The following is a 13,628-nucleotide window of genomic DNA, read 5'->3' as shown; positions in this document are numbered from 1 at the left end:
AGTGGCTGCTGCCGACTCCTTGCTGGTGTGTGTGGGTGTCTTCTGCGCTGTTGCGCACTTTCTTGCTGCGGGAGTTCAGATGCTTTCCCTGGGGGCGCTACTCAGTCTGTTGCCTCTAGATGCTGTTAATTTCTCTTGCGTTGTGCAATGCTTGTTTTAGTTCTTGTGGATGTAGGTGCACTTTTGCATTTGGCCACTGGGTGGCAGTGATTGCTGGATTTGGTAGCAGCCCGTCTTGTGGGTCTTGTCTTCCCTGATGAGCACTCTACTGTTTCTCCCAGTGCACAGGGGGCTGGGACTGCTGCTGGGAACTTGTTTCCAACTGTCCTCCCGGTGAGTCTCTTTCTCAGTTTTGTGTACTTTTGGGGTGGGAGTGAGCAGGCATGATAGCTAGGCAGTTCTGTGAGTAGGTGTGTCTAGGGTTCTTGCCTGGTGCCCCGGCACTTTATTTACTGTCTCAGCGGGAGGGGCACGGTTATTTTCAGTTTCAGCGGCGCTGGCAGCTTATGGACGCTTCATTCCTCCACCAGGGAGCCGAGGAGGTGGGGCACACTTGTACTCGGCGGCGCCGGCCGCATGCAGGCTTTGCAACCCTCTCCACCCTCCTCGCTCGCGGCAGCCTCCGGCAGTCCTCGCGCGGGCGGGGGGGGGGGGTGCATTGATGCTTCTCTGCTCTGGTGGGGGAGCGCGTCGCTCCGGTCACTCTTCCCTGAGCGGGGGCGCTTGAGGCAGGCCGCGGGTAGGCTCCGCCGGCTCTGCCTTTTTTTTTTTTTTTAATGCTGATGAGGCTCCACTCTCCGGTCTCCCGCCGCAGCAGCTTCACTTTGCACACGCTGCGCGGCGGAGACCTGCCTTGCTTGTCGCAGGCCGTGGGTGGGCTCCGCTGGCGCTGCAGAGTCTTTCTTCGCTGGGGATGCCACCGGCAGGCCGCGGGTGGCTCTGCTTGGTCTTTCTTCGCTGGGGGCTACCGGCGGGCCGCGGGTGGGCTCCGCTGGCCCAGATCACGTTGCGAGGGGGGTCGGGAGGCGGTTAGCTACTCCGCTCCCTCCCCCTCGTTGTTGACGGTTGTTGCGGGTCCGGCCGCACTTCCTCACGCCGCCATTAGTCTCTGTGCCCCGCCGCTTCTAAGCACACACGCGGCGGGGGCAGGGAACGACTCGGGCAGGCCGTGGGTGGGCTCCGCCGGTCCTGCTTTCCCATTGGCACAGTTCATGGCGGGCACTTCGCCCCTGGGGCTCACCTTCGGCCGGCGGGCCAGATGCTTTGTCGCGGTCGTGGCGGGTGGGCTCCGCCCGGCCCATGCACCTCTCCGGTGGGGTTTTCAGCCTCGCGGCCGTCGCAGGTGGGCTCTGGGCGGTCCGCTGTTTCCAGGTGGCACTCGTTGGTGGCGGTCGACGCGGGTGGGCTCCGGTCGGCTTGCTGTGGGGCTCCCGGTTACTGCGGGGCTCCGACGTGCCCACCGGCTTCTCGGTGCGCTGCGCCCTGCTGCAGGGGATGCCCTCTAGGCGGGCAGCTCTCTTCCCCTTTTTCTTGGAAATGAGCACAGGGTATTGGCACGCATGGGCTTCACTACCGGCCTCGTCGCCAGTGTAGAGTTGGGGAGGGCCCTAGGCCCGCATGGTGGAGAGCAGCAATGATGGACACACTGACACCAGTTAGGGGTAGTGGGAATGGCCACGAGCACGTGTGCTCGGCCCCTTTTATTGCCAGCGTCATGTGACACCATGACGTCTGTGGTGGGTGGGTGTGAAGTGTAATACAAACACTCTTGAACACTAGACCGTGTTCATGCTAGGACCCTACACTGACGACATTTACAGAGTTCATGAACATGATGAACTAGAGAAAACATTGAAAGATCAAGAGATTAGGGCAAGGCAAGCCAAGGAAGACGAGTTCAAGACAGACAGAGAGGCACACAGCAAACTTGAGACAGAAAAAAAGGGCACAGAGATCGAACAGTTTAAAAACAGGTGATGCGTCATTTATTTTCAACTGCTGTATGGCAAGCAGTGGGCTAGCCACTTAGAAGTTTCGCAAAGAGCTCTGAAGTGTATATTTTCTACTTTATGGTACAGTTTGCAGATGTGTGCAATAGCACTGTAAAGGTTTGAGTGAGCACAGTTTTGTGTCATTTCAGCGAACGTTATTTCTTGGATATTCTGATGACTTCCTTTGTTTGATTAGGAACTTCAACAATTTGTTAAGAAACGTAAACCTTCTTCGGCAGTTTTTTTAAACAGCTTTAATGCATCTCCTCTGATTCCTACATCTGGCATTGCCACCCTTTGACACGAAGTTGTACATTTTAAATGTATGTACCACACTACCTTTTAATTTTGGTTGCCTTGTAATAGTGCCACCTGAAAGCAGAAGTATTAGATTTTTTTCCCCCTAATCCTGAGGAGCCATCTTGTCCATCAAGTTCTGGCCTACTACTTAGACCTCACATTTGTTTTGGTTGTGTTCTCATGTGCTTTATTTGTTGCTCTTTGCTGTAGTTGTTGAAGTGGCTGACACACCAGATTTTGTGGGGGCAGGACTGCAAGCTTCAGCCCGCACCAGCACACTTGAGGCCAGAAAGAGGGTCCTGAAATTTGCACCAGTCGGACGCATAAACAATGGATCTTTCTCCCGTCGCGCAGGATTCTCCCAGGCAAAGACTGGGCCAAAAGCGGGCCTGTTTGAGCCCGGAAGAGGCTGGGCTTGGCCATCGCCCTTGGTTTTGCGGCTAGGGGAATTGTAATTTCGGACTACAAGCTTGTAATGAGCTTGACCTGCGACTTTAATCAGCTGTAATTTTCTATTAAAAGCACCTTAGCTTATCTTGTTTTCTGGCCACTAGCATTGTTGGATGGCTAAGCGAAAGCTAGGTTCTAACATGGAGGGAGCCTCTGCGAAAAAAAAAGATCAGTACACTAGATGGGTATATTAAAAAGGATTGAAGATTCCCTGACTTAAATATATGAAGCTGGAACTGACGAATCTGGGAAGGCTGGCCCTCTTCTCTAATCCAACCGCCATGACTAAATCCGATATAGTCTGGGCTATAACATTTTTTTTAAAGCATTGCGGCACTGCCAAAGGGAGGAACCTGAAATCTCAAATACTACTATTAGGGAGTATGTTATGTTACAAACCTCACCAGCCTTGGAGCCGTATCTTGAGTGGGTGGATAAACTGAGACAGATTGCTCTTAATTTGGTTTAGACGAAGCTTCGTGAGATGGCACCTCGGTTTCCCCCTTGATCAGTTTGATCCATCTAGAGTTTTAATATGTCCAACAGATTAAATCTCCCCTCAGAGTATGCTGCATTTTTTGGGAGTCAATTTTTCTCTGTTTTACTAAAATAAAATGTAATTCCATTCATAAGGGAATGGGGAATTAAGAGATGTATGTGGAGCATCCCAGGTCTATTTGCAACAACTAAACTCATCTTTGTAAATTTTTGTTCTGCTTTTTAGAAAGTGCAGTCAATAAAGAACAACTTATGTTATTCTGATTATTAGCAATTTTGAGACCTGTTGAGGGTGTTTTACAATCTCATATATAATGATATGCCCTCTGTGGTGAGGGGCGATATGTCCTTTTTGTTGAAGGGTCATAAGAGGCACACAAATCCTAGCCCCTTGCAGTGCATTGCCGCTGACTTAGGGTGGCTCTCGTCCTGAAAGGCTGCTATGGTCTCGCAGCACTCTCTGGCCTTTTCCTCGTATGTCCTCTTTTGTATCCCTTCCCTGGTATAGTCAGTGCTCGTCCAGACAGAAGTTCACACTAGTTTACACAGCTTTTCTCTCCTTCAGTCGGAATCCATAGGCTGATAATGCCATTCTTGAGTTCATCCTCATCTGAATTATATACTGTTGCGAGACCTCCTCTGATGTGTCTGTAAAACGTACTTTTTGTCCCAAATTTTTTGTCCTGAATTTTGACCTTCTGTCCTGAATTTCTGTCCTGAATTTTGACCCTTTGTCCTGAATTTTTACACTCACCGTCCTGAATTTGCACCAATGCCAGTTGGTCACCCTACTGGGGAGGATTTGTTTAAGTGAAAGACGAAGGGATTGGGATTACAGGAGATGTAGAAAGAGGAACGGAGGCTGAAGTGGGAAGGAAATATTGTTAGAAAAAAATAAATTTTAAGGGAGAAAAAGACTGTCAGCTCAGACCAGTGAAGAAAGTGTGAAGAGGCAGGAATTGAGTAATAGAGAGAGGAAATGCTTGCAGCCAAAACTTTTGAGTTAAAAAAGCAATCTAAATAATCACTCACACACGCAGTATATTAGAAATTTAGAAGATCACACCGATTGACAGTGCTTCCATAAACTACTGCATTCAGTAAAGTGACTATGAGTTTATAAACATTGCAGTGTTGTCATAATACTGCAGGTTCCTTCTCAAATGGGAGCTCTACGTTTGGACAGCCCAGCCATGACCAGAAGGTAGAGTTAATCTCATGAAAAGCAAACTGAAAGCGTGATGTGGGTGTCAGCCGATCTTAGGTATGAACCTTACTGTCTTGTACTGGTAGGCAGCTGCCAGCACACTAGGGGCTCCACCCGGGCCAGCTTTTGCTTCGATGGAGCAGTGGGCGGGAATCAAATTTGCCCCATTCTTCCTTGCCTACATTTGATCCTACCTGTAGTCTAAAACTTTCTATATGAAGATATATAAAGTGCAAACCATTATCTGCTCTGACTTTTTTGATATTTGTTTGCATCTTGGTACTTGTAGTTATACATTTAAAATGATGTCAAACAGAACTCCAGGTACTAGAATGCCAAGAGACATTGAAGACTACTAAACATTTAACACTAATTTTGTACTTACAAACACTCTTTGCCCATAGAGACTGAAGATGTCCACGTTTAGAAAACAATAATTAGGCACTACAGCTTGAGGCACTCACTGCCTGCCCTCTGCTGTACTATCTGACCACGTTTTCTCTCTGTTCCTGAGTAAATTATAGGAGCAGGGGTGATGGGGGTTTGTATTCATTGACTGGTCACCTGCTCAAACCAATCCTTGCTTTGCTCTCATGCATTTTCAAGTATAACATGCATGCGAGGAAAGCTTGGATTGGCGCTAGGCAGGCTGGCCTCCTCCACCAATCCCAAATGGCGGTGGTGTGGGATGGTAAAGAGCACGACCAATCACTGTGTGATTTTATTTTACATCCACACAGTGATTGGACATGTTCCTTTAAAGGTGACATCACCCCATGGCAATGCTCTTCTCCTTTTCCCCTCATATCACAACGCCAGTGACGGCATTGCAGCATGAAGGGAATGAAGAATAGCAGTCACCTTGTCACAGGTCTTGCATGCCCCGTACTTTGAGTACGTGCTTAGAGTTTGGCCCAAACCTATAATTAGGACTCATAACCGTTGCCCTGCTGCATCATTTTGATGACCTCTTACACTCCTGGGAAGTGATAATTAGTATCTCTGTTGTGGGTTGTCAACATTATGTATTACTGAGGTCCCTATTTAGTATGACCTATTGGTTATTAAATGCCAGGCAAGTGCATTAAAACGTACTACTTTCTGAAAAAAGTGAGTAACCTTTATATAGCCAAAAGGGACAGGGTAAATAAAGCTTAATTAAGACAATCTCCCCTTTTGTGCTTATACTGTATTTCTGTTAATCCAAACTTTCACCAATCAATTAGAATGCACTGAATAAATTCCTTAATCCCAAACTAATCATTCAATTATAGCTGTCTCCTTAGATTTTTTTGAAAACATATATATATGTATTTAAATGGTTTCACTCAATATACTTATAACTGTGTCCACAGTATACAATGCAATTTGGATATTATACAAAACATTTCTACACAGAAGTTCTAACACTCCACAGTATCTTTAAAATCATCATTCATACATCATTATAATTCTCACTGGAATATATCTAGGGCAAATATTCTGTTACTTGTGAACACCCTTTATGCACCATTAATTATACATATACATAACCGTAAAAAACAAACCATTATTATATAATAAAATACATTCACTGTTTCAGTCCTTTATAAGATATAAAAACGATTCGGCAGTTCCTGAAGTCAATCCCCCGCCTTCTTCAGGACAAATTCCCATATAGTAAAAGCATAATTTAAAAAACTGTCATAACTAAAGGCGACAAAAAGAATAACAAAAAGAAACCCCAATCAATTCAAAATTCTAAATACACTCTCCTGTATCTCCTTGCTAAAAATCCATTTAGTTTAGTGCAAACTATTGATACCCAACCTTTACTGGGCAGGATGTGTCATATAGTATTTGAAAACCCTTCCTTATGGGGCAGACAATGCTGTCACAGATCGTTCGAAAACATAAAACAAAAAACAAAGAACAAAGCCCCTTTGTAAACTCTCATGTTATATCGATAGTGGCCCTACATCATGACCTGATCATTATGTCCAGGGTCTATAAAATAATAAATACCTTTCTTTGAACTTTATTGACTCTTTCCTTCAGAATTGTATTCCAATAATGGGGATACAATCCTCTCCCAAACCAAAATCATTCCTAAAAGATACATGTATTGGTTACTAATCATTGCGACTTGTAGATCGTCTACTCTGCAGTCCTTTTGTGTTTTTGTTTTCCCGCATTCGGGAGAAGCCTCTACATGTAACAGGAGAGGGTTCGGATTTGCAAAGACCGACTCAGTTTCAAAGGGCCCATTAGACCGAATTGCGGTGGGGCTTGGACAGAAATAAAAGGCGACTGTCCTGAAGAATACCGTGGTGACCAGCTTTGGCACATTTTGTACGGTTGAAACATGTCGACATAAGCAGTACCAGGAGGGAGGTCTTGAGAGATCTTTGGGCCTCGAACAAGACGGTTCCCATCCTTATCTGAGTTTTAATCCTGATAGGGGTACCAGGTAATGTCCAATAAAATACTTATTTCAGTTGGCACCCTTAATCAGTTTTAACATTTCCTATTAACTGCACTTTAGTCGCACTATTATTTCTGACACTTGGTGATTGGTACACATCACATCACATTTTATGTTACATGTTGTCTGACATTTATGGTTTGTTTGTTGAGTGACATTCATTGTTTTGTTTCCCCCTCCCCTAATGCTCCGCCCTGGGTGTGGTTACACCAGGGCGTATTGCAAGCAGGCCCAATGATGGTAGAATGTCACATACTTTGGTATGTGAGTGAGGGCAACTTTTTCCAGCAAAATATGAGTGACAATCTAACAGACCCATGGTAAAAGAGGGTTCACTCGAAGCCCATCTATGTAAGTTATCTATGTATATGTATCTTTAGGATTATTTAGAAAAAATGAACCTGGTGAGAATGCTAAAACTGCCTCAATGTCCAGACTTAAAAATGGAATGCCTGGCCTCAAGACGGCAGAAGTTCTGATGTCCACTGATCGATGGCCTCACTTTAAATGGGCTACCGAACAGTGGTGGCTGCCCTAAACAAAGGGTGGTGACACGGATGTGGTTGTAAGGGAGGGGTTGTGCGGGGTGAGTAAGGAATTTGTTCTTGTTATTATTAATTGAATTTTTTTGATAAATTTACAAGTAGTACGACCCTACGCATTTACACCATTTTTGCTATATTTTGTAGGTGAATAATACACCATTTGGCATGGAGGAATAAGAAAACATATCCTTTATGGTTTGCTTTACTCAAAATTTATATGGTTACTTATTACTTTCGTAGCACGCACCAGCAGTAGCATAAACTTTTATGAGAACAGAGGCCCTGAAGAAAACCTTGGGAGGTGTTCCCCTGTTTAGGCAGAAACATGTCGACCCCACAAGCAGTTATTTGTTGATGCTGTTTTTTGCGCTGTTCTGTGTTTTTAATCAGAAAAAGGCTTACAGCTATTAAAGGTTTTTCGCTGTTTGTTCTTTATTCTACTTTTAATTCTTATACTACACTCACTCCTTATTTGTTTTTGCACTACACTTGGTCCCATTTGGAGATCACACGCATGGTCTACGGGCAATCGTGGGCTTTGATCCCAGTCCAACACTAGCCCAACCATTGGATGACCAGATGATTTGATCACCTACAAGACTTTGATGGGAATCCATCTCTGGACCTTGGGTTTCACCTACTGTTGCGAGTGGTCTGATGCGTTGGGTTGCCAACTTGGTCTAGGACTATATGGTTGCACCTTGCACACTTTATGTGGCTCTCAGTCTTATCAACTTAGAGTACTTGGTTGACTCCTTTTTAGACCCCCAGGTTTCTTTGTGTTTTACATTTGATTATTAGGGGATAATAGACTGGGCTGGTTTTTAAAATTCCCTTAGACCCTCCACTCCTTGTTTCTGTTAGTATTCTTTGAGCAGCTTTCGGCTGCGGGTCTTTTCTTACAAACTGCACCTTGGTAGGCAGTTGTCCTAATCACAATACTGTATTAGGTTTCTTTCCCCTTCCTTCCCCTTTTGGCTCTCCCTAGAGTTCCCCACTCTCTCAGTATTGACAACAGCTTCCCTGTTGACCATCATGACAGAACGTCAAGGTTTGACGTATGATGACACAGTTTTCCAATCAATATTGGACAATATGCCGAGTGTCTTAGAGTCACTTCCAGGTCCTCCCTCTGGCTCTACGGATGACTGGGCTAAGGTATTGACACTCAAGAAATCACATTCTCGGACAGCCGCACATGGTATCATTATGGCAGAGTACTTAAGAGCTAGCTGTGCCCCTCCAGGTCTGATTGTCACCAACGCCCCCAGACTCTTCCTTACTGATAAAGCATTCCTCAATGACTGGTCCCTAATTGCTTGGCGGTGCACCAGGGACTGGTTGATCCTGATAATAAGCACAGCCAAGAGGGTAGCAGATGAGATCCTTATAGAGATTCAGGTCCTTGAAGGACAGATAAAAACCACTATTTCATCTACAGCTTTTAAGAAACAATCTGAAGAGTCCAACAAAAACAACAAAGAATTTAATGACTCTATCTTGAAGATAAATATAGATAAGTTCAAGAAAGACCTGGACAAGTTTAAAATGGATAAGGTATATCCTTATACAAGTGAGTCCTACAAAGCACCTGAGTTTAGAAAGAACGGTAGAGCGTTTGGCTCTAACTACTCTGGGTCCAGCACTGAGTCAGGTAGTGACTCTGATACTGCTGGCCCATCAACATACATGGGCAGAGGACAAGGTCGTCCTGCACGGTTACAACATTACAGAGGACAACAACATCAACATCCCCAATCCTGGTGGCCACCCACTCCTTGGGGGCCTCCTGGCGTTTTTCAATACCCATTGCAGCACCCTATGGCCCCTTTTCCAGGTTATCAGAATTTTAATAGCCATCCTTTTTTAGAGTTTGGCCAACGCCGATCCAGAGGCAGAAGAAGAAACAACAACACACTGGGAGGACCAAACAGGACCACATACAGGCACATGGAGTCAGACGAGGGGGACCCCTCGACAGTGAGTGACTGCACTGCACCTAGTCTTGAACCAAGCTTAGTAGTCAACCTCAGCATGAAGACGCTCTCCACAATGGAAGAGAGGGTACTTAAAGGTCTAGGGTATGTCATCACGGACAGTGGAGACCCTTTTAAATTGAACATAGAGCTAGCCCAATTCTTCCGCAAACTATGCCTGCATTATTTCTTCAGGGAGAAAGAGACACAAGAGGTGGCAACACATGATGAGAACACTGGTCTGAGGACTAAATCATCCTTTTTTTCTCCAGCACATTCTATACCGCCCCAAGTAGCAACTTTTGAGAGGGCTGTAAAAGATGATGTGGAGAGATTGTGGCAGACACCAGTGCGTTCAAAAATCTTTCCAGATTGGAAGAACAAGCTCTACAGAATCTGTCTCAAGACCCCCTTATCACTATTAAGTAAGCTGACAAGGGTGGATCTATAGTGGTGCAGGACACCACATTGTATAGAGCAGAATGCCTTCGCCAACTGGAAGATACCAATTCTTACATCCCATTGAGCACTGATCCCACTAACAGACTAACACATGAAATTAAGAATCTGGTGGAAGAAGCACTCAATGAAGGGTGGATTACGACCCGTGAGGCTCAATTCCTACAAGCTCAGAGTCCCACTAGGCCTTACTTTTATACGTTGCCGAAAGTCCACAAGACCCAACGACCCCCTCCGGGCAGACCTACAATATCTGGTCAGGGGTCTCTTCTAGAGCCCCTTTCGGCGTTTGTGGACTTCTTTCTCAGACCCTTGGTGCAGACCATGCCGACTTACTTAAAGGATACTAAAGATATCCTAAGGGTGATTCCTGAGATAGACTTCAATGTTGACATAGACCATCTTGTCTCGTTTGATGTAGAGTCCCTCTACACCTCTATCCCCCAGGATGAGACGCTTGAGACCATCACGTCCATCCTGGAAGGGGCTAATCTGGAATCAATAACACCTGTCCCCTTCATCATGGCCCTGGCAAGGATTGCCATGAAAGAAAACTTCTTTAAATATGAAAATACCATATACCTGCAGGTCTCAGAGACGAGCATGGGAAGCATTTTCGCTCCCAGCTTGGCAAACTTGTACGTTCATGCCTTCGAACAGGAACAGGTGCTCACCACCATGAATCCCTTTAGACCACACATCCAATGGTGGAAACGCTACATAGATGACATCCTCGTAGTGTGGCGAGGCGATAACGAGTCTATTGTATCGTTCCACCAATGGCTGAACACACGCAATCAGTTCCTGAGATTCACAGTTGAATGCAGCAAGGAGAGAATACCCTTTCTAGATCTCTCTATCTATGTGACCCCAACAGGCCTAGAAACTGAGTTATATAAAAAACCGATGGCCAGAAACTCCCTGTTGCTTTATGAAAGCCAACATCCCAAAGCCCTGAGGGATAACCTGCCTTATGGGCAATTTTTACGAGTGCGGCGTAATTGTTCTACATCTGAGACCTTGAATAAACACGCTGAAAGGCTCTCCAATCAATTACGAGCAAGACATTACCCAAAGAAACTGATTAGACGTCTTGGAAAAGGGCGGCGAATAACCATCGAGAAGCACTCTTAGAGATACCAGAACCCAAGCCCCCTTTGGATCGATTAACATTAGTCACTACTTTCAACTCAAAATCTAACCAGTTCCAACGCATTGTGAGACACCACTGGAAGGTTCTCAACTGTGGAAATAACAAGATTGAACAACCTCTTTTTGCATTTAAAAGGTCTAGTAGTCTGAGGGACCGGTTGATACACACGCGACCGAGAGAAACCCCCAAGAGAGCGATAGGGACACTCTGGGACTCAGCGGCTGTGACAGGAAACTATCCCTGTGGGAATTGTTCGGTTTGTCCGCAGACATCCAAGACCACCCAGATTGATATAGGAACAGATCGCCCATGGGTTTTGAAGAGTTTCTCAAATTGCAATAGCTCACAACTTATTTATTTGCTTACTTGCCCTTGCCTAGCCAAATACGTAGGCATGACCACGAGAAAGATACGGACGAGGATGTTAGAGCACAAAAGTGCATTCAGGTGTAAAAAGAGCATCTCAAAACTCACTAAACATTTCATTGAGCAGAATCATAGTGAAACAGATTTCACTTGGGTGGTTCTTGAAAAACCCTTCATACCATCCCACATTAGTGACGTTTCGAAGTACCTGTTTGTTAGGGAACAAAAATGGATCTTTAAATTATCCTCAGACACCCGGGGTTTGAACGACGAAATACCCTGGACTATGCTGTGAATCATCCACTATTCATGACAGAGGATAGTGAATTGAGACCGACATATTCTTTATATAGTCACTAGCTTAGGAACGCATGGCCAGTAAATCTTGCACCATCTATCGATAGTATAACAGTCTGATAAGCCCTGTTTCCTATCTAAAAGCCAGTGACTTCATTATTCATAATTTTCTTTTATATTGATTTTTTCATACTGTAGTTGACCTGGGCTACACTCACGATTACGTGATAGAGTCAAAGCTGCAGTCCGGCATCTGCTGTATGACATATTCACCGAGCGATCCTCTATATCTCCACGGCTTATATCACCACGTATAGATAATGGTTCAAAGGGCTTATGAATCCACTTTTCGCCCTTCGTAAACTTATCTAAATCATACTGTTACAGGCATTTATCAGCATGGACCGTGATAGCCCCTTTGCGCAGGTCTAATTGTCCCTGTGACTATATAGAACTACAATTTTCGCCATGATGACGTCATTTTGTGTCCTAGGGGTTCCCGCAAGATCACGCCATCCGCGCGATTACGCTCCTAGTGTGATTCCGCTTAGTAGAACTGTTCCTTCCTGCATCTGTGACGTAAAGGGACATTTATTCCCACAAACAACTAACCGGCTGAGGTTTTCTCAATGCGGAGTGTACGATAAATTCGATAAAGGTAATGGGCTTCTGTAATTAGTTTACCCTCGCGGGATGTTGACACATGAACCCGCGATAAGATGAACACGACTTCGTGTTAAGTGCTTTTTCGGCTCCCGGGACCATTCAGTATGAAATATTGCATCGAATGGGGGTTTGATCTTGCACTGTTTTAATTTACACTGGAATCACTACATACAAGTTAGAACTGTAATATACACATATACCATGATTGGTCAGAGTTCTTTCTGAGCCTATTGGCCAAACAGGCAATGGGATGAACTGCTATGCCCTTCAAAAGGTAGCCTCCGCCTCCTAGTCGGTGCCTCCCCCAACCTTAGGTTCTGCCTGAGGCAACGACGGAGAGGTAAGGAGGAGTGGGGAACAGTATCAGTTTTACCTACCTATCTTTGAGGGCTAATAAAGCTAGTTGTTTTATCACAGGTGGTGGGTGAGCCTACTGAAGAGCTGATAGTTTGGAAGGGTCTCTGAAGGTAGAATGTTTTAGGGAGGTACCCTTTGATGGTGGAGAGAGGTAGTGTCACCCATCCCCTAAAAATGAGTATCCCTTTTCCTTACCTTTGTAGAGCGTGGCCTCCTTCACCCTGAGCTTGGTCCAGGCGAGGTGAGGTAATATCCCCTGCCAGGATATGATGTCCACTGATCGATGGCCTCACTTTAAATGGGCAACCGAACAGTGGTGGCTGCCCTAAACAAAGGGCGGTGAGACGGGTGTGGTTGTGAGGGAGGGGTTGTGCGGGGTGAGTAAGGAATTTGTTCCTGTTATTATTAATTGAATTTTTTTGATAAATTTACAAGTAGTGCGACCCTACGCATTTACACCATTTTTGCTATATTTTGTAGGTGAATAATACACCATTTGGCATGGAGGAATAAGAAAACATATACTTTATGGTTTGCTTTACTCAAAATTTATATGGTTACTTATTACTTTCGTAGCACGCACCAGCAGTAGCATAAACTTTTATGAGAACAGAGGCCCTGAAGAAAGCCTTGGGAGGTGTTCCCCCGTTTAGGCAGAAACATGTCGGCCCCACAAGCAGTTATTTGATGATGCTGTTTTTTGGGCTGTTCTGTGTTTTTAATCAGAAAAAGGCTTACAGCTATTATAGGTTTTTCGCTGTTAGTTCTTTATTCTACTTTTAATTCTTATACTACACTCACTCTTTTTTTTTTTTGCACTGTACTTGGTCCCATTTGGTGATCACACGCATGGTCTACGGGCAATCGTGGGCTTTGATCCCAGTCCAACACAGTGGGTC

The sequence above is a fragment of the Lissotriton helveticus genome, chromosome 11 (assembly GCF_964261635.1).
Source record: "Lissotriton helveticus chromosome 11, aLisHel1.1, whole genome shotgun sequence".
Taxonomy (NCBI): domain Eukaryota; kingdom Metazoa; phylum Chordata; class Amphibia; order Caudata; family Salamandridae; genus Lissotriton; species Lissotriton helveticus.
The sequence above is the reverse complement of the archived record's forward strand: the minus strand, read 5'-3'. Positions refer to the sequence as shown.